The sequence below is a fragment of the Chelon labrosus genome (assembly GCF_963514085.1).
Source record: "Chelon labrosus genome assembly, chromosome: 18".
Lineage (NCBI taxonomy): Eukaryota > Metazoa > Chordata > Actinopteri > Mugiliformes > Mugilidae > Chelon > Chelon labrosus.
Genome location: NC_140351.1, coordinates 5,973,052 through 5,999,667, shown reverse-complemented (window position 1 = coordinate 5,999,667; position 26,616 = coordinate 5,973,052).

Below are 26,616 nucleotides of genomic sequence, written 5' to 3'. Positions count from 1 at the left end.
CCTATCAGGTCCCATTAGGTATGTCTGTGTTCCCGAGCACCTTGGTATGCAACCTGCACCGACCTGCCCAATTCCCTCTCCGAGCACAGACGTAAAATTAATAGAGCCTCGTATTTTCAACACATCATCATTACTGTGCAAGACAAACATTTAATCTCAGTGCAATACCAAACTGAGAAAATTATCTCGGGTCTCATTCTATCAGCCCCTAAATGAGATGATATTGAATTAGATTACGCTCGAAAATGAGGTGTTCACGCCAATTGAAAGTAATCAAGGTGGTTGAATCGAGGGATAATGAAAGCCTCTAGAGCTAATCCAGGCCTGCAGAGGGCTCTTTGACTAATAGTGGCTGTTTGTCAAGTGAATAATGATAAAACCCACGCACAATATAGAAGAGCACAGACGAGCTGCAAGGTACAGTGAAGAGGTTAATGGCTTAATAACGTTTGAGTTGAAAGGTCTATTGACCACATGTTTACTTACTGTATGTCACGGGCTACAGAGGGCTTATACATCTGTAGAAACCAGTGACTGCAACTAATCCAATTTTTTTTTTTTTTTATGGATTTCTGCCAAAGTCAAATGACGAGGGTGCAGAAGTGGAGGTTAGCCCAGGCAATCAAAATCAGAACAGCAGGTAAGCAAGTACATAATTAGTGTCAAACACCTTGACGGCTGTGGTGTTACACTTCAATCCACATTATGTGGAACATGGCTGAGGACTAAACACTAGCTCAGTGCTTTCTGGGCTTTAAAGTGTCAGAGAACCCGGAGATTTGATAAAACATGTTGTCAAATTGATATACGTTTAATTTTAATCGGTTTGACGAGTGGCCACAAACGCCTTTCTGATCTTTTTTTTTTTTTTACAGTCTGTACAGACATGCATGATCCCCTGATGATGAATCCTACAGATTTTAAAGATAATGATCTGTGATTATCCTGCAGTAGCACTATATTTTCAAGGTTTTTGGAGAAAAATTAAGAAATTTAAGAGAGTTTTTGGATGGATCGCCACAACATACTATACATTCATTCATGATCCCCTGATGATGAATCCGACAAGTTTTAATCACAGTTCATCAAGGTTTTTGGAGAAATTCAAGAGAGTTATTTGAATTGATTGCCTTAACATTTTGTACCGAAATGCATGATCCCAAGATGATGAATCCTGCCGATTTTGATGATAACCATCTTTAATTAGCCCATAGCGGCGCTATATATTCAACATATTCTGATTAAACTAATCAAGAGATTTTTTGGATGGATTGCCAGAATATTCTGTACATATGTTCATGATCCCCAGATGATGAATCATCATCGTTAATTATACTATACCAGCTCTATATTTTCAACGTATTTTGATTAAATTCATCAAGATAATTATTGGATGGATTGCCTACATGTTTTGCACAGACATTCAAGGTCCCCAGATGTTGAACCCTTCTGGCTTTGATGATGACAACACTTCATTTTCCTCCATATGTGATATTTTTGTCACTAACGATTATCTGTGGTACACAAATAATGAATCCTAATAAAACTTCTCGCAATTTTTTTACGCATCCATGAAAATGTATACACAGTACACAATGACTCAATGACTTCCCTGACTTTTACTTTAGCAACATATAAAAGTGGACATTTGTTGCTTTAGGTAAAATATCTTGACAATTATGAGATGAATTGCAATAAAATTTGGTACAGAGATTCCTTTTCCCCTCTGGTTAAACCCTGTAACTTTAGTGATCCCTTCACCTTTCATCTTCCCAACTTTGGGGTATGAACAACTACCTGTAAGCACTACTCAAATTCATTTGTACTTAGTGCCAATTAGCATATGTTATAAGGCTAATGTGCCTGAACTAAGATGGTGAACCTTACACATTCCTAATTTCAGCAACAGCAGGTGCAATAGCACCAGGCATTGTTGCACATTGAGTTAACTGCCAGCACTTACTATAAAAGGAGAAACTGCTTTTAAGGAACACCTAAATACAGATCCACTGTATACTTCTTGATAACAGGCAAAGTCTTTACCCTAGACTAACAACAAAATGTTAAGGGACAGATTGCAGGGTTTACAGGATGCATGGCGTGGTCATTTTCTGGTGTTTGGTGACGTTTTAAGGTCTGTAACCCAAGAAAAAACAAACGCAGTAAAGACCAAGAGGCGAAACCTCATATATGTCTGTTCTTAGACCGAAAAAGTAATGAGTTAAGTAAGTGACATGTCCGCTTAAGGGAAAAAAAATGTCAGCCCTAGAAAAACATTCCGAAGGCCACACACTGTGTAATAAAATTTACCTTACACTTGAATTCTCCAAGGAGCCTGTAAATCAGTGCGCAGATGGAATTCACTGGTTCAATACTCTTACGTAAGACTACCTTCCTGCAAAGATAAATGAACAATAAGCGCTGCTTGCTTGCATGCTTGCTTGCTCAGGGTGGAGAAAGAGTTTGGCGGGCGGCGTGACTAAAGCATGGCCCATTGACCGATAGCATCTCTTTCTAAGCGCCGCTCAGAGAGGCAGCTGCTTTATGTCTGCATCGCTGTCAAACGGGGCACTCCGTCCTGCACGGGAAGGAGGATAAATCAAGCCTCGTAAGCCCGCTATTCTAACTCATTCTGGCTTCCCGAGAGTGGAATTCCTGCAAAACCACAGAGTTAAAAAAGAAAAAGGGAAAAAAAACTCTTCCGTTCGGCCGCTGTTTACCACCATCCACTTCAACATCTCATTTGGTTTTCTCCAGATTTGGACTTTTACGCAAAGCCGGCCGCAACCATCTCAGCCATGTCAGGAATTTACTCCAAATGATTGTTTTGCCTCTCCTCCTTTTGGGTGTGTGTGGTTACTTTATACATATATGTGTGTGTATGGGGGTGGGTGTGTGTTTGCATGGCTGCAGGCTAAGGAGTAGTGAGGGAGTTCCCCCACATCTGTTCACCATAAGAGCTTGTTGACAGCAGCTCTCCTCTCCCTCCCTCCTTCTCTCTCCCAGCTCCCAGTTCATCCCTTCTTTGGATTCAGTTGCCGCTGCTGCTCCTCATCCAAGATTAAGTAGAACACAGTGTCGGGTCTGGTGTTTAGGGGCCCTACTTGACCGCCTATCTGGATGGAGAGGTCATGTTTGCAGCCCTCGACAGGGTTTCTACAAGAAACCCGACCACGAGGGAAAATTGTGTTTTTATTTTTAAACCATGAGCAGCATTCTCAAATTCGATATTTCTCGTTTTAGCGTGAAATATTTTCTATTAAAAGAAAAAAAAGCATGCACACAGGAGATTAATCCTCATTGTGATCTGATTACTGATACAACAACAAAGCAATATTGGCTCAAAGCAGGATTTTTAATGGAACAGACTGAAAATGCATGATTCATTTCCCCAGTGGCGCAGGGGAGCGTGTGTTCAGGTGCACGGCCGACAAGTAGGGATCGCGCGCAGGTCACTGAGTGGCTATCCGAAGTTGAGGCCAGAGTGTTTCTGCGGGAGGATTGAAAGCCACCCAAGCCTGTAATTGGGAAAAGGGCCATTTGGACCATCAGAGTTGTCCATTTGTTTTTAAAAAGGGAGAAAGAAAGCGATCGATGGGCAGCATTAAGGAGATCTGCGAGAGATCTAAATGGTTCCACTGGCCCGCAATCTTTACTTCCTGCTCCAGAGATACTTGCCTGTAACGATTGGACAAGGCCGAGAGATAGAAGCCGAGCTGTGAAACCGTCCAATCAGATCGGGGCCGATATCACGCGACACCTACGTATTGACCCCCGGTGATCCCTGCAAGCTCCGAACGCGCCCGCGAGTTAAGATCTCGCATGACAAATCAGCAATAAGCAGGTAGCTGAATAACACCACAGCTCGTTCCAGCTTTGATTGCGCTGCTAATTAGCTTTGGTGTAACGACTTTTAGCAGGGAGGTATAATTGAAGTGCCCGGGTTCCATTATATCCTTTGCGGCTCCGCTGGCATGACAATCCTCATGTTGGATTGAGTAATTTCACATCTCTGTTCTCACTAACATACTCACAGCTTGGAAGTGTATTGATCTGCTCTTACTCCGTACATGCACAGTATTGACAGGTTGTGTGCCAAGATGCTGTGAAGACCTGTGGGCGGGAGCTGCTCAACGGGAAAAAGAAATATCAGCCTCGCAAAGCCAAGAAAAAAGGCACTCAACTGTGTTGCTTTACCTTTTTTTTTTTTTAATTAATTATTGTGTGTGGTTGTTTTGCGGAAGTTGAATTAAGGTGAAACCCCCAAAGGATGAACACCTGCTACAACACCAGCGACGGCGGCTTAAACTGCTAGAGCTGTACAAATGGGTCCTCTGAGGACCCCCTCCAATTCTTTCTTCTCTTTCAAAGTGTAAAGTTTTCCAACAGCTGGTAGACAATAAAAAGTGAGTGCACTGGGGCTGCGATTGCACGGCTTTCCAGAGCTTTTACAGGAGGGGGGAAAGAACAACCGTTCACTTAAGACTGCAGTTGAGAGCTGCACTGTAACTGACCCAATTCCTCTTCAGGGTCAGGTGCAGAATCACATTTCTGCACCATTAATCATTATTCGTCGCATTTTAAAATAATAATCCTCAAGATTTTGCAGCAATAGCCAAGAGAATTACCTCTCTGTTCGTAGTTGCAGGGTCCACCTTTCCTGCAAAGGGTTCAACGGGAAAAAAAAAAAAAACCCTTGCGCCTGTAATCCAGCAGTAGTGTTTAAAGTCATCTCGCCAATATCCGTTTACAGTCATCACTCTCTGCGGCGCGTCAGAGCCGAGTTCCCGCTAATACAAATTACACATTAAAAGCCTGCAACTGTCAAAACACAGGGTGGTTTCTGTTCAGTGTCTCCGAGTTCTCAACAGCGCATCTGCAAATATAGCAATATCACGTTACAAATATTTGACAGCAATATGATTTTTTTTCTTTGGTGTTCCAGACGATAAGAGAACAGAAAAACAACAAAAAAGCAGCCACAGTGAGCGCAGCTGTGTATTTGTGTTGAAGACTATTTACCACAGAGGCAGTGAGAAATCTGATGTAGTTGCTCGTGGCATGATGGAAAAAAAAAATATTAAAAAGTTAAAAAGACGTGTTTGCTGCGCCCCGAAATCTGGGACCTGTTGTATTATTCCACACCTCCTGTTCCTGCCAGTGAGCACCAGCGTCTACAAGTCAACGGAAACATTGTCCAGTTCTCAATGGGTAATTTATTAAAAAATCAATGCCTCTTCAACCCCAACCAGAGCTGAATCAAGTGAGGTGGTTTAACAAAAACACACAGCTCCCTCACTATCCTGTTGTAGCCGGACTCAGCTACAAGAGTGACTGCTAACAAGCATTTTGGATTTTATTATGGGGCGCGTTTCTAGGGCGCGTTTCTAGGTATTTCTAAGAAATACCTCCACACGCGGCTAGATAGGCTTGTTACATACGCCGCAAGAACAGAGAAATTTGTTCTCTCTCCCGGGGAGAAGCTGCGAGAACTCCTCATTTGGGCAGAAGTTTTTTCTTGTGTGGTGTCCAACAGCTATTAAGTGGGTGTGGTTAATAGCAAAAAAGCGGAGAGGGTTCAATTCTCAGGGCCTTTCTGTGTGGAGTTTGCATGTTCTCCCCGTGTTCAAGTGGGTTTTCTCTGCATGGGTGCTAGGCGCCGGGTTCAGGTTGGCCCACAGTGGCGGGGCGCTCGGTTGCAGTGGCTCAGGACTAACCCCCCAATCCGACCATGCAATTTCGTTGTAAAAAGCACTTTACTAGATGTTTCTCGTAAGGTAGAACCAAGAACATTGTTCTTGCCACCCTGAGAAAACGTTCTTGCGGGTCACAAGGGGACCAATGACTGGGAGCCTATCCCAGCTCCCAGTCATTGGTCTCCAGTCTATCACAGGGCTAACACAGAGAGACAGACAACCATTCACACTCACACCTAATTTAGAATCATTAATGAACCTAACGAACATGTCTTTGGACAGTGGGAGGAAGCTGGAAAGGCCCCAGTCGGCTGATGGATTCGAACCTTCTCGCTGTGAGGCATCAGTGCTAACCACCACACCACTCAACGGTGCTGGGATGATGTGTATGAATACGTCACTGTTACCCTTCTGTCCATCACGGCTTAAAGCCCGGCTCACTGATGTGATTGGACGCTCCGTTGGGAACCGATTATGCTCTGACAACTTTCCGACACAGCCCTGTGATCCGCGTCCCTTCACAGGACGAGTGGTTACAGAACTTTCCGACACAAAAAATGTGTTGGTGGCAAAGTTGTACGTGTGTGCTGCTACTTCCAAAAATCTCCAAACAGACTTCAATGTGTAAAATTCCAGGGCTTTATCTGACCTTATATGCAACGGCAATTAAAACAACAGATGTAGTCTCATTCGTACTGGATTAATTCCCAGACAGAACAAGAAGAAACACAGGGCATCACTTCCAACATACTTAGCTGTTACAGAAAGTTGAAGCAAATTGGATTAAAATCCACCTGAATCCAAAGTTTTTTTGTCAAACCAATTATTCTAATACGTCCAACATCCCATTTAATTTGCGCTACATTCAGTCTGAATCCTCCAAAAATCTGCATGGGGGCAAATGGAACATTTTTTAGCATTCATGCCCTTTCGCTTTCCAGCCTCTTGGCCTTCCCCTCGTCTCACGCCGGGTCCCGCTCTCCCCTCTCCGAGTCTCTTTGTTCTTTCCAAAAGTGCTCGTCTTCCACCGAAGCCACCACTGTTGCCGTGCCTTTGATGTGAGTCGGGGAGACGGCAGTGAGTTCTCACCTGTCAGCTTTCATGGCTCCCTGAAGGTTGACTTTGAGCCGATGTCTGTTAAATTGGGATTGATCGCAACAACAGAAGCCACACATTCCGCGCACACTCAGGGGTGGAAAGCGCATTTCCCGGGCAGTCGCGCGGGGGCCCGACGCCGCGCGCCGAGGAGCGACCGCTTTTCAGTTCTGACGTGACCGAGCAAGCCATTTGTTTGGGGGGTTTAATTTTATTTTTTCCTAGCGGGATGTAAGAGGTGCGATGGAAATGTGTAGGGAGCGCCTAATGTTTGTGTCGGTTATTGGAGAGGGTGCCACTTCCTGGAGCACGTCTGAATCACCAACTGAAGTGTTACACTTAGAGAATGATAAACACCCCATTTAATCTGGACCCCGGCTGAATCTGGAGCCAGCTCTGCGTCTCCCTCTCTCTCAGATCTTGGCACCTCTAGCCGTCTCTGCCTCAGCAACATGGTGACTGAATACCAATTGTCAAACTTTGCGGCGGAGCTGTCAAGCCTCGCATGCAGGCCCCTCCCAGTTTGTTTACCATGAAGCTGCACCGCGTGTGCGCCGTGGGAATGTGTTTGCACATGTGCTGCAGTTTGCCGGTGGCAAAGGTGAAAATGTTAGCAGGGAGCATAAACATTTAAGCGGGGAAGTTTGTGAGCGGAGGAACTCTTACTCGGCCGGGCCGTTGACCAGGAGAGAAATTTCCTCGGCTATACGAATCTCAAATAAAGTCTATCTGCAGTGATAAAAGCGTAAAGAGGGAAGGAGAGAGAATACAGAGGCAGAGGATAGAGAGAGAGAGAGAGAGAGAGAGAGAGAGAGAGAGAGAGAGAGACCATTAAAGGAGGAGAAGGAGAGGAGAGCCCCCCACGGATGCTACTGTCAGCTGTGGGAACCCAGATGAAAGTGGTGCAGCCAGATAGCAGCGCTCTTTGATCGTGCCTTTGTGTGATAAACATCGCGCTATGCCAGCCGTGCTCAATGCATCGTGCCAGCCCGGCTGTGAAGGTGAAGGGCTTTGAGCAGGCTTCCAGCTCAGCTCCGCTCAGGACCAGCAAGCGTTTGCGATGCCAGGGAGCTGTCTGCTGCACAAGAGGCACGCATTCAAATGCACACACACAACCCGCGCTGACACATTCTCCGGCAGATTGCTCTCACTTTCCCTTTCAGTATTTCTTTCTCCTTCCTTATTTTTTCACTTTCTCTTTCATTCTGCAAACCCCCCCACCCCCCCACCCATGAGATCCTTTTTTTTTTTTTTTTACTCGTTAAAGATGCAGCCTCGGTTCCACAGGCAGCCGCTCCTGCTGTGGAGTCCTATTTGAACCAATAATCATCAAGTGTTCAAAATTAAAAGTGTGCAGGGGAAGCGCGCACATTTATTTTTTTTCTTTCCCCCACTGTGTGTTGTAATAGTAATGCTGCTGCTGAATATTTCATGTCTGCCACTGCTTTGAAACGGTGCAGGTTTGCGATGTTAGGTGTAACAAGGGAGGTATGAGGGAATTCTGCCAGTGCTGCCTGCATAAATCTTCTTCCTTCTACTCTAGCTGGAAGAAAAAAAAGGCATAAGGCAAGAGGAATCTCAGCTTCAGCTTGTGCACCTACTATAACAAAGCCACATGGTGATTTTGATTCACTGAAAAGAGGAGCAGGATTACTCCAGAGCGGCGTCTACGCTGGAGAAGGGAAGAGAGCTCGAGCTAAGGGGGTGGGAGGGGGGAAGAGAGAGAGAGAGGGGAGGAATGAATGCCATGCATGTGTGGGAAGTGGTTTTGGCAGGGTTTGAAATTAATGATCTCAACATGTGCTATAGTTGAGAATCATCAGAAAGAAAAGTGCAGACAAAAGCACTTGCAGTACAGCCACTGAGGGGCCACAGATGGAGAAACCACAAGGACTGCGAGACAGAAGCTGCGGAGAAAACTTTTGTTAAAAAGAGCGGAGGGGGGGGGAAAGAAAAGAAAAAAAAAACATGTTCTTTTAATACGAAATGTCAACTTCAATGCAAGAAAAGTCTCACGCTCGGGCTCCACCGGAGATCTGAAGGGAGCCGGCAGCCGCACGAAGGAGGAGGACACGTCGACTCCCAGCGCGCCGGCACAGTCCACTTATTTAACAATCCGCCCGTCGCCATGGCAGCCGTGTTACATGTGGGAGGGTTTGACACATGGTAATGACACCTTCCAGCCGCTGCGCATCGCCCGACACAACATCTCTTAAGTAATGCACATTTCACGCAGATGGCCGGTTTATGAATATGTGGCCCCGGGTTCATGGTGCGTGGTGAAGCAGCTATAAACGAGTCTCCGCAGGATTAACACACACACGAATTTTTAACGGGCATCGGAACGTCCTGCCAAATCTGATATAGAGGAGGAAAAAATAGAAAACCAGGAGGTCATGTCAGGATACAGCGCCCCACACACACACACACACACACAAAAAAAAAAAATGAGCACGGGCTTGTAAAAGGCACTGGAAAGTCACCAAAAAAAAGTTTTAAATTCCTGTTGTCAATTAATTTTTGCGCCTTTTGATGTTCCCAAAAATCTTGTTACAACAATTTCTGTGATTTTTTCATGTCTCGGCCTCCGCTTCTCGCTCGCCGATATCGGTTTAAAGCCCGAAGAGTCGAGCGACGACGCCGCCGCGCGTTTAATTGGAGAGCCGAAGTTACACATGCACCGACTTTTATTTGACATTTGTTTAACTCCCTATTAAAGTGGAATTTTCTGCAGAAAAGAGGATAAAAAAAAGAAGCTTTATTTATTCACTTTTTCCCCCCGTGCGGTATACAGATGGCTTCAATTAGACACTGACTCATTTTACTGATAAAATGCCACTGATGTCAGCAGTCGAAAAATATAACCACGCACCGAGCTACAGCGGGGTATATTAGAGGATACTGCAGTTAGGAGAGCTTTGAATCGCCTGAGAAACAAGCTGCACGAGTTGCAATTCTACAAACAGAACATAATTAGGTATAATTGGAGAGGGGGGAAGAAAAAAAAAAGATGCTGATGAGTTTTCAGATTCACCAAATCCAGCTCCAGAGAATGTAAGGAACTCACAGCCAGTGTTTTTAACTCCTATCTGCAACCGCGCTACAATCAATATCTCTTTAAGACAATGGCAAACAGTGAGTGAGATATCACCAAGTGTGTCAAAGTGTGAAAGGGGTTGTCAGAGCCCACGAAGCGTGTCCAACATTGTCACTGCCGCTCGCCCGTCTGCCCGCGGAGAACATCCGCCGCTGACAAGAGGTGAGCGCCGGCTCCTCTCCGCATCAGTTTTGGATCACTACTCTCAATCAAAGCCAGGAGAGGAGGGCCCGCATAATGTGACAGAGCCTGTCTCTCTCTTTGCCTTTTGATGCCTGAGGAAGGCTCAGCCGGAGCAACCCCTGTCAGAAACCTGCCCACAGGCCTAGACACAAAGAGATCCAGGAATATGAGGAGGCAGATAAACAGGCAGACGGAAAGTTGCAAACAAAAGAGCAGCAAAAGGGCTGAAAAAAGAAGTGAGGATGTGATGAACACAGGGGAGGCGCGGTGCAACGATGAAGCAGGTAGATGCATCAAAGCTGTAGAATATCCAGCTTATACAAATGCTTTCAGTGCGTGATACGACTGCACTTTTCATTAACCAGTCCCCGTGGACTAGCTAAATGTATTTGCAAATAATGGCAGTCAGATTTAATGACATTATGAGCCATTAAAGAGGGGAAAAAAATAGTGACTGATCTTATCATCTCCTTGTTTCACATTGATTGCCATATCTGATATCTTGTTTCATATCTTGGCCCATCTAATGCACTAACAGCTGTGGAAATCGGAGCTGATGTGCATTGTTAACTGTGTTTATTGTGGTTGTGTAATTACAAACTGTATAATGCGCAATCTAATTTATTAGATTAGCGAAAGGATTGTAAATCAGTAATTGTGAGATGGCGCGTTCGCTCTGGCTGCCCGGGTTCAGCGCGGTGCTGTTGTAAACAGTGCCATCTAGTGCGCTCCAGCTGGGCTGGGAAGCCAGGCCGGGGCTTTGGAGATGGGGAGAGGAGCTCGGGAGGCGTGAAGGAGAAGCGGTACAGCTGGCAGCGCTGCATGGAAGACATGAGCGTCTGCTGGTTGGAATGAAATAAGAAAATGTTGTGCGTTAGTTCTCCCACAGCAGCATTAAGTCAGAAGGTCAGGGAAGCGGTTCGGAACGATCCAGCGCAAGATGGTCATCAATCTTCTGAAGCGAGACGGTCCCTGTGTGAAGCCTGCACACATTAATCCTCACGCTTATTGTTTTTAAATAAATTGCACTTTTTTTTTTTTATTAATGAGAACAAATTAGAAAAGAGATCAATCTGGATAGATATATAAAAAAAAGTTTCCTCTGGATGCAGATATGGCTTCAGTTTCGCTGAATGAAACCAGGTCATCTGAGGATACGCTCAAGCAGGAAGACGCAAAGGAGTCGGAAACTACCGCTCATGTCACCGCTGCACATTCCTCAGCTTTTACACCACGGAAAAGAAAGCACTGTACCAAATTTACCGCCCAAGCATACCGCGATCGGCCCTGGGACATGCGCGCAGTCAGAATCTCAAAATAACCCCCCGACCAGACCCAGACTGGACCTCGTTAATCTATTTCTTATTCTGTCGTGGCAAAATATCAAGGAAAATATTAGCAAAACTCGCCACTTGTGTGTAAATGAGATCAAGATGGATTAAGAGCTCTGGATTCTATTTGAGGCCTTATGAACCACAAGATTTCCACCCACAGCTGAAAGCCAGCGGAGACCCAGATGTGCGGTGCAGAGCCAGGGCAACTCTGAATGTGATTTCCTCTCTTAAGCCTTTAGTGTAGGTAAAGGCATTATAGGCGATCAAACCTCTTAGCCCTCCTACTTGTGGGATTTGATGTGCATTACTGACAGTGAGAAATGGGCCGCCTGAAATACAATATCTCACTTCGGTGGACGATGGAGAGGAGAGGAGATGGGGGAGTGGGGAGGAAGCAAGGGGAGAGAATTGGCCGAGAATAAGAAAATACACATAACGTACAGCAAAGATGATAGTTGCCAGGGGCCACAGAAAAATCAGATTTTAGTATAGAGGGGAGGTAGACTTTCAGAAATCACTATGTACACTACGGCGTGATACGGATCTTTCGTAAATGTGTTACTGGCTACGGTGGACACACCTACTGTAATTAGATTTTAACACTCCAACACCATCACTATGTTAAAAAGTAATGGTAATGGCTTAACTAGTAAGCTAAAAGGAATTTTAAAAAGTTTGCAGCAGTGTTGTTAGTTCAGGCGGTTTCACACTCACTTGGTTGGTTTTGAATTTTATTTTGAGGCAAACAAAATACGAAAAATGCAAATTACAGCCGGGCATAATAGTAATATGTGCATATGTGTGGGTGTTCTTGTTTTTGGTGGGGCCCTTTTTGTTGGACCCACAACCTTTTGAGGGTTAAAACCTGTTGAGCCTTAGTTTTAGCGTAAAGGTTACATCAAAGTTATGACTATGCTGAATATTCATTCATTCATTCATTTTCTGTAACGGCTTGTCCTCTGGAGGGTTGCGGGGGGGGGGCAACGGGCGAAAGGCGGGGTACACCCTGGACACGTCCTAAGGTGAAGAATTACAAATAATCATTTTGAAACATTCATTCATTCATTCATTCATCTTCTGTAACTGCTTATTCCTGTTAAGGGTGCGGGGTCTGATGGAGCCTATCCCAGCTGTCATTGGGCGAGAGGCGGGGTACACCCTGGACAAGTCGCCAGTCCATCGCAGGGCTAACACAGAGAGACAGACAACCATTCACACCTATGGTCAATTTAGAATCACCAATTAATCTAACCTAACCAGCATGTCTTTGCACGGTGGGAGGAAGCTGGAGTACCTGGAGAGAACCCACGCAGACATAGGGAGAACATGTAAACTCCACACAGAAAGGACCCAGTCGGTCCATGGATTCGAACCCGGGACCTTCTCGCTGTGAGGCATCAGTGCTAACCACCTCTCCACTGTGCCGCCCCATTTTGAAACAGTTAGCTAAAAATAATAGGTGAAATATAGTCGCTAACATTTCAAATGGGGAAATAATTAGCTAAGATTTGAGCTAACTAGACGAAAGCATTGCTAACTAAAAGTCTATATTAAAAAAAAGTGAAGTAGTTCAAACCAGTGGTTAATAGGTTGAACTAGCCAAAGGTGATGACTACAATGAACTTTTACGCTAACAGTAACGGATAAACAGTTTAGCTAAAAGTAATTTTTACTAGCCTGGACTAGCCTGACCCACTGCTTCAGAATTCGGCCATTGAGATTTCATGATGAGACGCGTTTCTACTGATTTCATTAAATGAAATTGATGGACTGACAATTGAAATGGTTCTATGATGGATCAGTGTTGTGATCCCTAACATTTCCACCCACTAGAGAGGCAGATGTGCAGGACAGAGGCAGGACAACTTTGAATCCAATTAGTTAACTTCTAAAAAATGATTGTTAAAAATGTTTTATATTCAGCAGAAGAAATGGTTCGAAAGTAATCGACCAAAAACTTCAAATAGTTTCGGATCAAAGTTAAAAGCAAAGCAAATTTGATTAAACTAAACAGACACTTGAAACGTACCAGTGTACTGCAGCATAAAGGAGCATTTAGAAAGGAGAGCGTTTATACACTACGACCAATAAATCATTTGAATTGGATCGTTTGTCAGATATAACATTTAAAAGACTTAAAAAAATTCTTACAAAAAGGCTCGAGGTGCTTCAGGTTCAAAAAGTGAGTTGAGCGGCTGAGTCATCACTTGCCAGTTTCTGCTCTGAAAACATGTTAGTGACTGACTTTACCTTGGTGAAAGGTTTTCTCAGACGTAAAGAGTCTGTCTATTGATATATTTCTAAAGAGCCTTAAATAAAAAGTGAATGAAAAAAAAAAAAAATGATGTAACTCTCTTGCCCGACATGCTCGGAGACAGAAAGGCAGAAAGGTGAAATAAAAACTATATTGAGGTGGCGCTTCCATAATAGACTTTTTCACCTCGCCGTATTCAGCCTTACCTTGGCTTATCTGTGTCCTTGCCCGTGATATAATTGAGCTTTTCAAAGTGGCGGCCCATTAAAAAGCCCCGCATATGGATACGCGTTTTGAAAATGACTACAATTTAAGTCCTTTATTAACAAAGTGGTTGGAATTTTTCAGAGCCGCGGTGAAGTTAGTGGAGCGCAAAGAAACCAGCTGTTTCCCCTGACCCCCGCAAAGGACATGTGCAGCTTTCGGATATCGATACCAGCGCGTAGAAAACGATTCTACTCCGCTGTGTTGTGGTTTCAAAGTCAGCTGGACCCGTGGTGCTACATCCACACCTCCTCCGCACATGTTCAGGCGTTCACTCACACACCAAACACACTTCCTTCCTCCAAGCGAACCTTCCTATAGGGACTTCCTGCTCTAAGTGTTGTTTACTTAGTGCCCACTCATCTCCCACCTCCTTGGCAACCACTTCCTCTTCCTCCTGCTGTGTTCCTGTGTGTGTGTTTGTCTGTCTTTCTGTTCGCTCACTGCAAGCTTGTGCGTTTGCGTCTAATTTTACATAATTTGTGTAACTTTGTAGGTGTATGTATGTCCATGTCGGCCCAATATGTGACACCGGACAGATGTTCATCCGGCCTGCGGACATCACTGATCTTATAAGCTGAAAACCTAATGTGCAGCCCCCCACCCCCATGCCCTCGACCTCCTCTGACCAGTGTCCCTCCATGGGAAATGTCCTGACACTTTGGAAAGAGGACGGATACACTCAGTGGGACTTTGAGGGCGGAAAAGCTTCAAGCTGAGATCAGAGCGTCGAACTGCCCCAAATCTGTCCTGAAGGTTAATCTACGAGCACTGTTTTTCTGTCGGCGTCGATACAGATCCGAGTCCGCACGTCAAGAAAATCATATTCATCAGACGCTGCCAGTCCACAGAGTTGCACACACGCTGCAAAGCTCGTTATTATTTTGGGTAATAGTCCCCCCCTCCCTCCTCCCAAAGGAATCCCAAAATACTGAAAATGACACTGTCACCCATGGATATAAATATTGCAATTTCACTTGGAGATGGATTTGTCTATCTAGCATGTCAGCTCTGTCACACAACCTTGTGTGTCGCACACAAATACACACCTTGCCATTGGCTCAATCAAGGACCCTTTGGTAGTTTTTTTTTTTTAGAGCCATCTGCGAGAAGGGCGAAAGAGCTTATAGAAATGATTTTGCATATTGACATGTGCCCTTGGAGGCTGTGAGGTAACAGGTAACAGTTACATCTCTATAGTGTATGACGACTGATTAAACCCTGGATAGTTAATGTTTTAAATAATAATGAGATGAACCCATTGTTTGTGTCTTCTTTCTTGATCAGAGCTGAGAAGTAACTGCCAAAACTATTATTTAAAAAGGAAAATAAACTGCATTAAATGCATTAACTGTCACAAGAGAAAACCACAGAAACAAAGGATGCTAAAGCTAGTTGAGTTAGGAACACTGTAGCTAGCTCACAGCTGTTAGCTTAAAGATAACCGCTAGTCATAGCTAGAACTAAATTCATTTATTTATTTGTTAAAACTGTTGGTTAAAAGTAAAAGGATTTATTTATATAATGTATTAGCCCACATAACGTAATGTGGCTGAAACTGAATCAAGTGAGAGAAAACAGCAAAACTGTAGCTAATGCCAACTAGCTTAGCGGATATCAATGGCTGCCATTGTATGTGATTTGGCAGTGGAGTTGGCAAAATTAAATACAATTAAAACAGTTGAAACTGAAAATACTTATTTATATAATATGTTTGTTCACGTGACTAAATGTGGCAGTAACTAAATCAAGCAATAGAGAAAAGAAAACAGCAAAACTACAGCTAATGCTAACTAGCTTAGTGGATATCAATGGCTGCCATTGTATGTGCTTTGATGGCGGGGTTAGCAAAATGTACATCTCATTAAATCAACATTAATTGGATGCAATTAAAATCCATGGACTATTAACTTTTCAACAAGAAAGAAAAAAAACAATATATTTTGGATAATTGCTTCATTTTTCTGAACTATGTAGGACTGACGTCAATATGTTTTGCGGAGGACAATATTTTGCATATGTAGGTAGAAAATAAAGTAACTGCAGTGCTTCTGAAGTTGCTGTCTGTCTTTGTGTGGACTTTCATTATTTACATTTGGCATTTTGTGAGCTTTTCCTCCAAATAACAAGGCCTATAATAAGCCTTTAAAATTCACAGTAGCTGTTCAGTTTCTTCCGAATATGAAGCTTTATTAACCTGTTAGATTTACCTGAGCTGTTTTTTTGTCCATTCAAGTATTTTTAATATTAGAAATAGATATTGTTTATGTTCCTTCAACTGTTTTTTAATCCCATACAGGTCCCCAAATATTGTATTCTCAGAAGCCCGTCATCCTCTGGTCTGTTCAATCCATTCTTATAGGTGAGCAGCTGTCAATGCACTCATTATGCTTTAATGTAATAAAAAGGCTTACTTTATTGCTTTATTGTTTCCGCTCAGGCCTATTTTTGTGCGCCACCTGTGTGCATGCCTAATAGTAAATATGTAATGAGTAAGTGGGGAGAGTGACGTGATCTTTGCCCGTCAGAGCCACTTTTCCCTCCGACCCCAGAGTCCAGAGGTTAATGACATCATTAGCATTCTGTCGGGGCTTGCCCGGACGCTCTCTTTCCCAGCAGGGCTTGGAGGCTCTGCTCGGAGGCTGACTAAGCCATAGACTTATCACCGGGCAAGTCTGTGAGCAGAGATTGTGGTGTGCATGTGTGTCAGAGAGAGAAAGAAAAGGAGAGAGGGATTGTGGGGGAAGGGGGAGGGGGTTGGAGGTGGTGGTTGAGTGACCATCCTGAAAGTGTCACAGGATACTGGACTGTGAGTCAGATGCTGAGGTGGAAGGGAGTGGGGGGAGTGGGTGGATGGTAAATGGGGACACTGAGGGAAGAAGGACGTGCTAAAGAATGACTCGACCTGTGAGTCAGTGGGAATGTTCATTAGCCAAGGGCAAAACACACACACACGGAAATTCTTTGTAACTATACTTGTGCAAGCTCTCATTAGAGGAAATTAATTCACTAATCCAACATGGAACATTTCTTTTATCCCATTCTACCACAGACTTAACACTAAAGGAAAGCTCAGATTTTTTGACATTAAAGACTTTAAAGAGCATCTTTAAGCTCAAATAAAAATGTCTGATGCACTTAAATGATTCACACAGGCTGTAGTTTAAAATGTACTGTATAATCAAATTGCAGATGTCTTCTCTCCCTCTGTGTGTGTGTGTGATTTTATCACATTTAACATTTCCACTGAGTTCTACAGGAAACTTTAAACCTGATAAAATAACAGATTTTTTTCCTACTTTGCTATATTAATATTTTAGCAGATATGGAACTGCATTTCTGGCCAACTGTAGAATGTGAGTCCACGAATAACTCTACTCATGGGCCCTTTTTATTTTTATTCTTTGCAATCCAAAATGCCAGCTAGTTGCTAACTTTATCCATATGCTGTTTGGCTCTGCTGAAATATTAACCCAATGCTAGGCACCAAAAACTGCAGTTCCCTGAATGGCCACTTGAGGTCGTCTCAAAAAGTGAGTCAGCCCCCATGACAGAAATAAACATGATTGCAGCCTATGTAGCCAATTTTCCCATCTATTGCCCTGTACATAAAAGGCGAATTTCTGTATAAATTGTGCATTTGAATTGTATTTAAGCTTAAAGTTACGCCTGATAAAAGATGAGGCCCTTTTGAGAGTGACAGGCGATTACCTCCCCGACAAGTCGCTAGCTTTCCGTCAGCTCCACCGACGCTCCACGTCCTCTTTGCCCATTTTTGGATTAGCCGCCAAGATGTCTGCACCTCGCTGAACTTTAAAACCACTCTTCGGTAAAACTATGGGTGACGTCAAGAGGGCTTGGTGTGCGATGAGTGGCGAAAGGTGCAGTTATTTCAAAACCATGCATTGCAGCGAAATTAAAAATGCGGTTTTATGTATTTTAATTGTGTTTGTCTTTGCACGAGTTTGTTTGATGGACTAAATTCATCTTGTCCTTTGGGGCTAAAGAGGTTAAACCCAAATTAAATCCAAACATTACAATCATAAACCCAGGGCCTCCGCTCTAATAACCCCCCTGCAAAAAGTCGTCCGTTCTTGTCAGCACCTCTCCTTCCTTATAAGTATGGAAACACAAGAACATGCAAAGAAAACAGCAACACTTTCCGGTGTGGTTTCGGGCCCATCATAGCTCAAATAAATGGTTAGTTTCGTGCTAACCGCTCTCCGAGGGACACTCCGCTGTTATTCTGGTGAGGGAGCTCCAGTTGCAGAGAAGCTAGCACTAATGGAAACACTAGTCCACAGACTCCCAGCTCCCTGTTATTTCCTCAGTCCTAATTGCTTTTGGTCTACGTTTGTGTGTGTGTGTTTTCATTTCTTTGCCAGGGGAGCAGAGGGAAAACAGTTATGTAACCAAGGCTGTTGCCTAGCGGTTTGCTGTCTTCAGGGAGCTCGGCGCTCACCTCCCTCGCTTTAATTTCATTTTCACTTTTTCCAATCATTTCCATTTTCAATTTGACACAGGCACAATAGCCTTAGATTTACACCTTTAGAGCGAGAGGCAAACCTCCCGTGACAACATTCAGGAAACGGTAACATTTAGGCAACGGCCGCTTTGACGATTATACCCTTCTGATGGCATTTAGCTTCCAGCCGGTTAGACAGGCGGAGGGGAAATGCCAAAAGCTGATGTCTTGGCCAGTTGTCATGCTTCTGGAAAAAAGAAACTGGAGCAGTGACTCAGGAGATTCTGTTTTTTTTTCTCTTCAGGTGACTCTGTGGGACATGTCAACACATTAACCAGAGGGAAGACAAGGTGGAGGGAGGCGGCGGAGGTTATAGGGGAAGTGATTTTCCATACGGGTGAGTCGCACTTCAGACGTGGGCTGAAAATCTAGGTAGCAGAGAGCAAGCTGATGGGGCTCACAGCAGTGTGCCAGTTCTGGCAGAATGTGGGTATGTCACACCTCCGTGCCAGAGCGCGGGACTGACCCAAATATAACCTGGACACTCTGACGTTGCCGGGTTCTCCACTTCTTGTGTCGAAACCATCTCAGCTGAGCGCCAGGACAGAAATAGCCTGACTAGAAGCAGCTTAGGGAAATGACAAGAAAAGATAACTAGAAGGAGAGCAGTGTTGGAATAATACTGCATTTGGCCATAATTCAGGAAAATGAGGTCCAGATTCGGAGCGGCACAGTGGCGTGGTGGTTAGCACTGATGCCTGGGTTCTGGGTTCAAGTCTGGGTTCAAATCCAGGCCGACTGGGGCCTTTCTGTGTGGAGTTTGCGTGGAGTTTCTCTCCCGGTACTCCAGCTTCCTCCTACTGTCCAAAGACATGCTCGTTAGGTTTACTGGTGATTCTTAATTGGCCATAGCGTGAATGTTTGTCTCTCTGTGTTAACCCTGCGATAGACTGGCGACCTGCCCAGGGTGTACCTCGCCTCTCGCCCGATGGCAGCTGGGATAGGCTCCAGCCCCCCCACGACCCTTCACAGGAGAAGAAGATGAACGTATGAATGAATGAGGTCCAGATTCTAACACTGACTTTTAGAAGAAGCCCTACAATGTCTGCAAAATCACATGCTGTTCATGGGCCAAAACAAAATGTTTTTTGGAGCACAGCGAACTGCACAAGTGATCCATTCAGTTGAATCTTATTTGGAAAATCAGCAAGATTTTTTATATTTGCAGGAAGCCTGGTCCACCCACTGGACGTCTTGGACATTCATTCTCTGAGCTCGATCAAGTGCATGCTTTGTGGGCGCAATAAAAAGGAAGCACGAGCAAATATCCTTGCTAACTTTATGCAGTATTTGCTCACTTTAGCCATTAACATGAAGCAAAGTTGTCTAATGACATTATTAAAGCCGTTTTCCTGACTTTATGACACTTCTCATGGTACCTAATGTTTTGGCATTGACCATCATCTTACAACTGACTGTTCTTCAACACTAGCAGCTCTGTCCTTCTCTTTACTGGGAAAGTTTATACTGCAGACTCATTAGCTGGTGTATTATTACGTGATATATTACATGAAAATATTAGAATTCTTACATTTTTGTACCATGTAGTTTTATCCTTAGGGTTTTAACATGATATCATGCAAGTAGGCAAAATGTGTATATTAAAATTCCCTTAAACAGAATGAGTTAGATGCACACAGTTGTTTGTTTCACTAAATAATAGGCGGTTTGGCCTTCTGTGTCAATTTGAAGCTGTAGCTATGGCGACAGCGGAGTATACGTAGACCCAAACACCCTAGCTGAAGTCCGCCTTGGTGGTAGTAGTAGTAGCGTGTTTCCGCTTTAGTATTTCCGGCTACTTTTCCATCTCTGCAATTTTGAATGAATAAAGGTGGAAGACATCGAGGAAAGGTTAACTGAGGAAGTTCAGAGATACAAGCATTTGCATGACTTGTCTTCTGCGAAAGTTTCAGTCGCCATAGTTGAAAGTTTCAGTCACTATTGCTGAAGCAGGAAGTAGAAACAAGAAACCCAACTGGCAAAAACCACACAGAGCCGACTAGCGTAGTTACAGAGCGAGCCGGACTGACGAGTGCACAAGTATAAATGACTCACCGGTGTAAGAGCCTTAAAACCTGTACCAGCTGTGTGATCAGCCGGTAAAAGGCTTTTGTAAACCTCCGTCTGAACTGCAGTTGATGATTCTTCTCGTGCAAGTGTTACCTCATGTTTTTGGCATTCACCATTATCTTATAATTGATCGCTACACAACACTAAGCTGGGAAAGTTTATACTGCAAACTCAATATCTAGTATAGTATTAACGGGTATAGTATTACGTTCACCATAAAAGCCTTTCATGTGTTTCTCTCTGAAAGTGAAATGGACTTTCTTGCAAATACAAATGGCTTTTTTATGGTGATATCCCGTAAGTAGGCAAGAAGTGTATATTTAAATTTCCTTTTAGAGAGCGTAAACAGAACGAGTTAGATGGACACAGCTGTTGGTACTTGCAGGTTTCATCCAGCAAAATAAGCTGTGTTCTCTGTTCTGACATTTGCCAGCTAGAAATGAGAAGCATGCTTTTGTCTGAGATTTGAATTGCAACCTCCAGCTTAGTCAAAAGACTAATTTGAGTTATATTTTTTATATATATATATATATTTGTATATTACATATTATAAGTTCTGTTTTACATTTAGAAGTGAAACTGGTATACTATTTCATCTTCCACATTAAATCTAGCATAACATTTAGCAGATTTGTTATTGTAAAATTTGCAGCTTTGAGTTCAAAAGCCAACTGTTGAATTCACGCTAAATGGAAACACCTCGGTAATTCTTCTCAAATTTCCCATCAGCAAAGCAACCAAACTCAGATCTTCTCCGGGGGAAGCGCAGACATGGAACAATAATTAGGCACACCGCGCTCTGAGAATTTCCTGCGCCGCAGAGAGCGGCAGCAAACGTCCCAATGATGGTGTATTCATTAAGATCCTTGCTGCGGTAATCACGCGCAGCCCTGGTGGCCGAGGATCAGATGCCTCCGCAATCCTCTCCGGTGTCTCCCCGGCTCTCGAACGCCGACTGTTCTCTAAATAAAGATAAAACAGAGGGAAGTTGAGATGAGGCGCCGGGCTCTTCATTCTGCTGGAGTGTCCGCATGTGTGTCCCCGCATGTGAGGAATCCAATAAACCAACAACCTGACTCGATTGTGCTCATCTAATGCGCGGGCCCGGCCTCACTTTGGACACAGTGCTCCATTTAAATGCCTCCGAGAGCTAACCGTACCACTCGCCGAGGCTTTTTCGTCCCCCGTCATGCCCACACTCCCGGCTCCCGAAAGAGGAAATCACCCTGATGCCGAACGGAAATTGCATTGTTCCAGATGCGGCGGCCTGCATACCAAACCGCCCCCGCCGAGGAATACCTGCAAATAACAAGCATTCCCCGGCTGCTTTACATTTCACCGTTGCAAAGCGGTCGAAAATTAAAAGCTCCCTCGTTGTTATCTCAAAACAGAAGGTGGGGAGGCGACGGCAGCTTAAGCGCTCTTGTGCTAATTGATTTAAGCCAAAACACGAGAGGGAGAAAGAGGCACGTTTGGCAGAACAATTGCTGAAGGGACAGCAGCATATGTGGGCTTTAGATTTATGAGCAGCAAAGTGGGAAAGGGGGGAAAAAATGGCTCTCTCTTTTGCATGTCAGGCAGTTGCTTATGGCTAATCATGTCGTATGAAGAGATGCAAGGGGTGGGGGCTTCTGTTTATATGTGTATATGTATGAGGTAGGTGGCGTTTGAGTGCGCAATTTGCATGGAATTGAGGCTCACTTCTGGCAAGAGAGACACAAAACAGCTGTCCAAGTCATGCATTTGAATGTGTGCAACCTTATGCACGTGCTGCAGATCGCTCAGTTGAATATTTGATTCACAGCGCAAACATTTTAGCCAAAAGTCTTTTTTTTTAAATCCAATATCTCGCACCATCGCTATCCGTCTGAGTTGGATATCTTTCTCCCATCCCCTTCCCCGCGCACGGCAGAAGGACATCCTGTCTGTTATATTTACTTTGTTTCCTCGACTTTGGCCGACCCTGCAGCATCCTGGCTGCCCAGGAAGCAGGGAGCCTTGTAAATTAGATTAAGATACTGTGTGAAACACTGGTTCATTCCATAATGCTGTATTGGCATTGGCAGCTGCCAATAAAATTCATGACATCTACATCATCATCCCGAGTGGAACGAACAGCCCTGTCAACTCGCACAGTGGGTGGGTGGGGTGGGAGGGGCGCTGCAGGCTGGAAGAAGAAAGGGGGGAAAGAATAAAAAAATAGACACAGACGAAGTCATGTGTTCGTACACGTAATTCGCATACATGGTTCATATTGAGTGGGTGGACAATTAAAGCACCTTGCGCCGGGCTTGACCTGACGGGCAGCCTAACCTCCACGAAGAACAAAGAGAGGGCGACAGTGATGTGAGACATACTCTGAGCTAATGCCGTTTGGAGACGTGTCACCCTGAGAGAGAAAGAGAGAGAGAGAGGGAGCGAGGAGGCGAGTTCATGCCTGACCCTTCTCCTTTAACCCCAGGCTCTGGATCTGTGGAATAGTTTTACATATCTAGCCGACCTGTCCGTCTTCCATGACCCGAGGGCTTGACTGGAGACACGGGCAGGTTTTAACCAAATCTCACACAGCCCGGCTTGAAAAACGACTCTCCAGGTAATGTGGGCCGGATTTTTTTATTTATTTTTTTATTATTATTTTTTTTTTCCTCCTCTCCCCCTCCTCCTCCTCCCCTTCCCAGGTGAATTCCACGGATCATAAAAGGGCGCTTTGAATTCGGCTGAGGCTCCACTGAGAACAATCAAGGAACATGGCTGGCTGATTATGTACGGTCGGTGTGGTGGACATTCTCATTCATGTATGCATCCCAGCGTGTGAGGCTCCTCAAATTCATCTTATGAATCTGCAGCCCGCTCCGAGATAGACTTCTGCGAGGAAAGCCACAGAGGTGCAGAACACCATTACATATCCATAACATATTGCTCCATATACGTAGCTGCGCTGCGTGCCATTTAATTTTCTATTCGATGCGGTTCTTACACCTCTATGCATGCACGCGGGGGTCCGCATGCTGCATCCATAAACAAATATTTCAATGGTATCTTTGTAAAGAAACTGAAACAGGGGTCAGAAGGATCCATAACCTATTCTGTTATTATTGCTTTTCAAAATAAGAGCGTGTGTTGCACATGAATCCTGTCACAGAAACCTGTCCAGGAACACCTTTAGCTCTGAGCCCCTGCACTGTAAAGCATCCAAGTAGATCCAAATCTAACCCACTGAGTCATGTTTTGTCTGGAAATATACTTACACCAATCAGCCACAACATTATAACCACTGACAGGAGAAGTAGATAACATTGAGCATCTTGTCACAATTCAGTGTTCTGCTGGGAAACTTTTGGACCTGGCATTCATTGGTGTGGATGTTACTTAGACATGTAGCACCCACCTAGACCAGACCAGACCAGGCACCCCCACCCCATAGTAATGACACTCCTTGATGGCAGCAGCCATCCTCAGCAGGATGCAGCCCTAAAACACTTTAGGAACAATTAAAAAAAAACATGAAGAACAGCACAAGGTGTTGACCTGGCCTCCAAATTCGCTAGATCCCAAACTGATCAAGTATCTGTGGGATGATCCACAGAGGCCCCTCCCCTCAAAGGCCACCCCACTAACAACATTCTGTTGCCAGACACCACAGGACACCCTCAGAAGGCCCTACACAATATTAGGAAGGTGGTCATAATGTTATGCCTGATCGGTGTGTATTTAAAGTTCAAATTTTATTGTTCAAATTTTACTTTTATTACTCGTTATCCAACTTACAGCATGTACAACTGATACACATGGTTGGTTTTAAGAGCAGTTACATGTAATATATTGAAAGTCGGACTTGGGCAAACAGAGGGCCCCGGGCCAAGTCCGGCCCTCCATCAAAAATACGAGTGCCCACAATGACAGCCTTGCTTTTATAGAGTGCGCCAAAGCTTTTACACAAAGCCCAAGGAGTTTACTGCGGGTAACAATATCCAGCATTTCCCCGCCGGGTTTGTGTAACTCCTAATACGTATGACCTAGTAACGTCTAATAATAGTCAATCATTTACGTTTAACCGCCCTAAAGCAAGCTGAAAACGTCGTAAAACACAAACACATAAAACATCCACAAACATGGAAGACGCCTGCAAATCTGGGTCTGTCTTTCACTGAGAAATGCTGCTGAAAAAAATACCTTAGGCGCATGTCTTTTCCAGTTGCATATTAAGCCCTAAAGTCTCTTTACTTCAGAAGTCAAAAATGTAATAGATGTTTGAAATTCTCAATAGTCTGTTTGTTTGATTTGGTTTTGACAAATTCAATAGAAATACCAATGAGCTGATCTTGTTAGCACTGGGTGGCATTCCCCTTTTGAGCGCTGTGAACACATGCACCACATTTTAGTTCAGTTCCATACCAGAGGTCCTCTGGGGTCGCCCACTTTTAAAGGAACCGAGGCCGAATCTGGGGCCCATATTGGACTAGCTCCAAATTATGCTCTTACAGGGTCAATTAGAGTGTTTGCTTCACTATCACAGGTCAGTTTATCAGTTGGTCTAATACAAGAATAGTGCTGATGAAACTGCAAGCGGCAAAGCAAGTAGAGCTCCCCCTGGTGGCTGGCTGCAGTATAGGCCATAAGCTCTGCCTCCTCCATTATAATGGAGGAAAAAAAAAACGCTACATGTTGAATCTTTTTTCTTTTAATGATGGTTTCTGTCATTTTATGTGGTTAATATAATGTTGATGAATGTTCAAGTGTCAATTCCTTGGATAAGTTTTGTTCTAGAAACAGGATGTGACATAATGGCTACAAGTTGCCATGCCAACCACTCCGCAAAGTGGTCCTGTTTGACCGTGGCTCTGCACAGATTCTGACTCAAAACCCGCAAATGGCGGCGTCCACATCTCCGGGAAAATAGCGTCAGTTTGGACCAATGCAAGGAAGCGGGGACACGTTGTGCATATTTATATACAGTCTATGTCGTAGCACATCAGGTCTGATTTTCCTTTGGTCTGACTATGGCCTGGTCTCATCAAGGTCTAGTCTGACCTCTTTAAAAAGGTTCTAGGTAGGTTTTTAGATATGTTTGAGACCAGGTCTGATATTTCCCGACCTGAAACGCCTCCATATACACCGTCCTCCTGCAGTAAACACTTGTGACTGCACCAAATCCATGACTGAATATGGCGTTAAAACGAGAACAGCATTTCCTCCATGCTGACTAATGTTTGCTTAAAAATGACGGCGCCTGTTAAAGCGCTGTGTTTGTTTAGATCTACCGCAAGAACCAATGTGCTTCGGACTGTTGTTTCAAGACGCTGGCGCTTTTCAGGTACTTCACAGGACATTGCATGAGTGGGACTTTCATTTACTGGAGACTAAACCTCAGCCATAGCCAAACAATTCTCCCTTTAAACCAAACTTCATGTTAAAATGTTAAGATTGCGGTTCAAAAACAAAGTAATCATGAAGTACTAACTGAACGAGAAGACGCAAATGACGCGTTTTAGAGGCACATTTATATAGGTTGGACACTGCAGATCACGGCACACACACACTCTGTATAAAACGGCGATAAAAGTAGGAAATATTCCACCTCACAAACTATAAATAGAGTCTAGAGGAAGCAATACTGGAGTCATGAGTGAGTCCGGCGGTTACCTTCCTCCGGCTGCACTGATGCAGCACAGTCTGAGCTCGGGGAGGTCAGAAGTTAATGAAATTCCTGTGTTCAGTTAAATAGTCATTTAGGCAATATACCGTGCTCCATACAAACCGGCCATAAATCATCCTAATTTAATAAACGCAGGAATAATGATGAGACGTCCAAGCGAAGACATTTACTCGCAGACCTCATCCCGCTGTGATGGCCGCGTTGTGTAAAACAGAAAGATGTCAGATGGCGTTTAAATCGAAATGCATCACGGGCATCTGGGTCAGATCCTACCTGAGGATCTCATCTACCTTCCTCATGTTAGGAACTTACAAACAACGTTATCATTCAGGAGAGATAATATATTCTCAGTCAGATCTGTGTTTTTTTCCTGAATATTCAACTCGTTTCTCCCCAAAAATCTGCCAAGTATCAATTTGGACACATTAGCACATAGCATGCA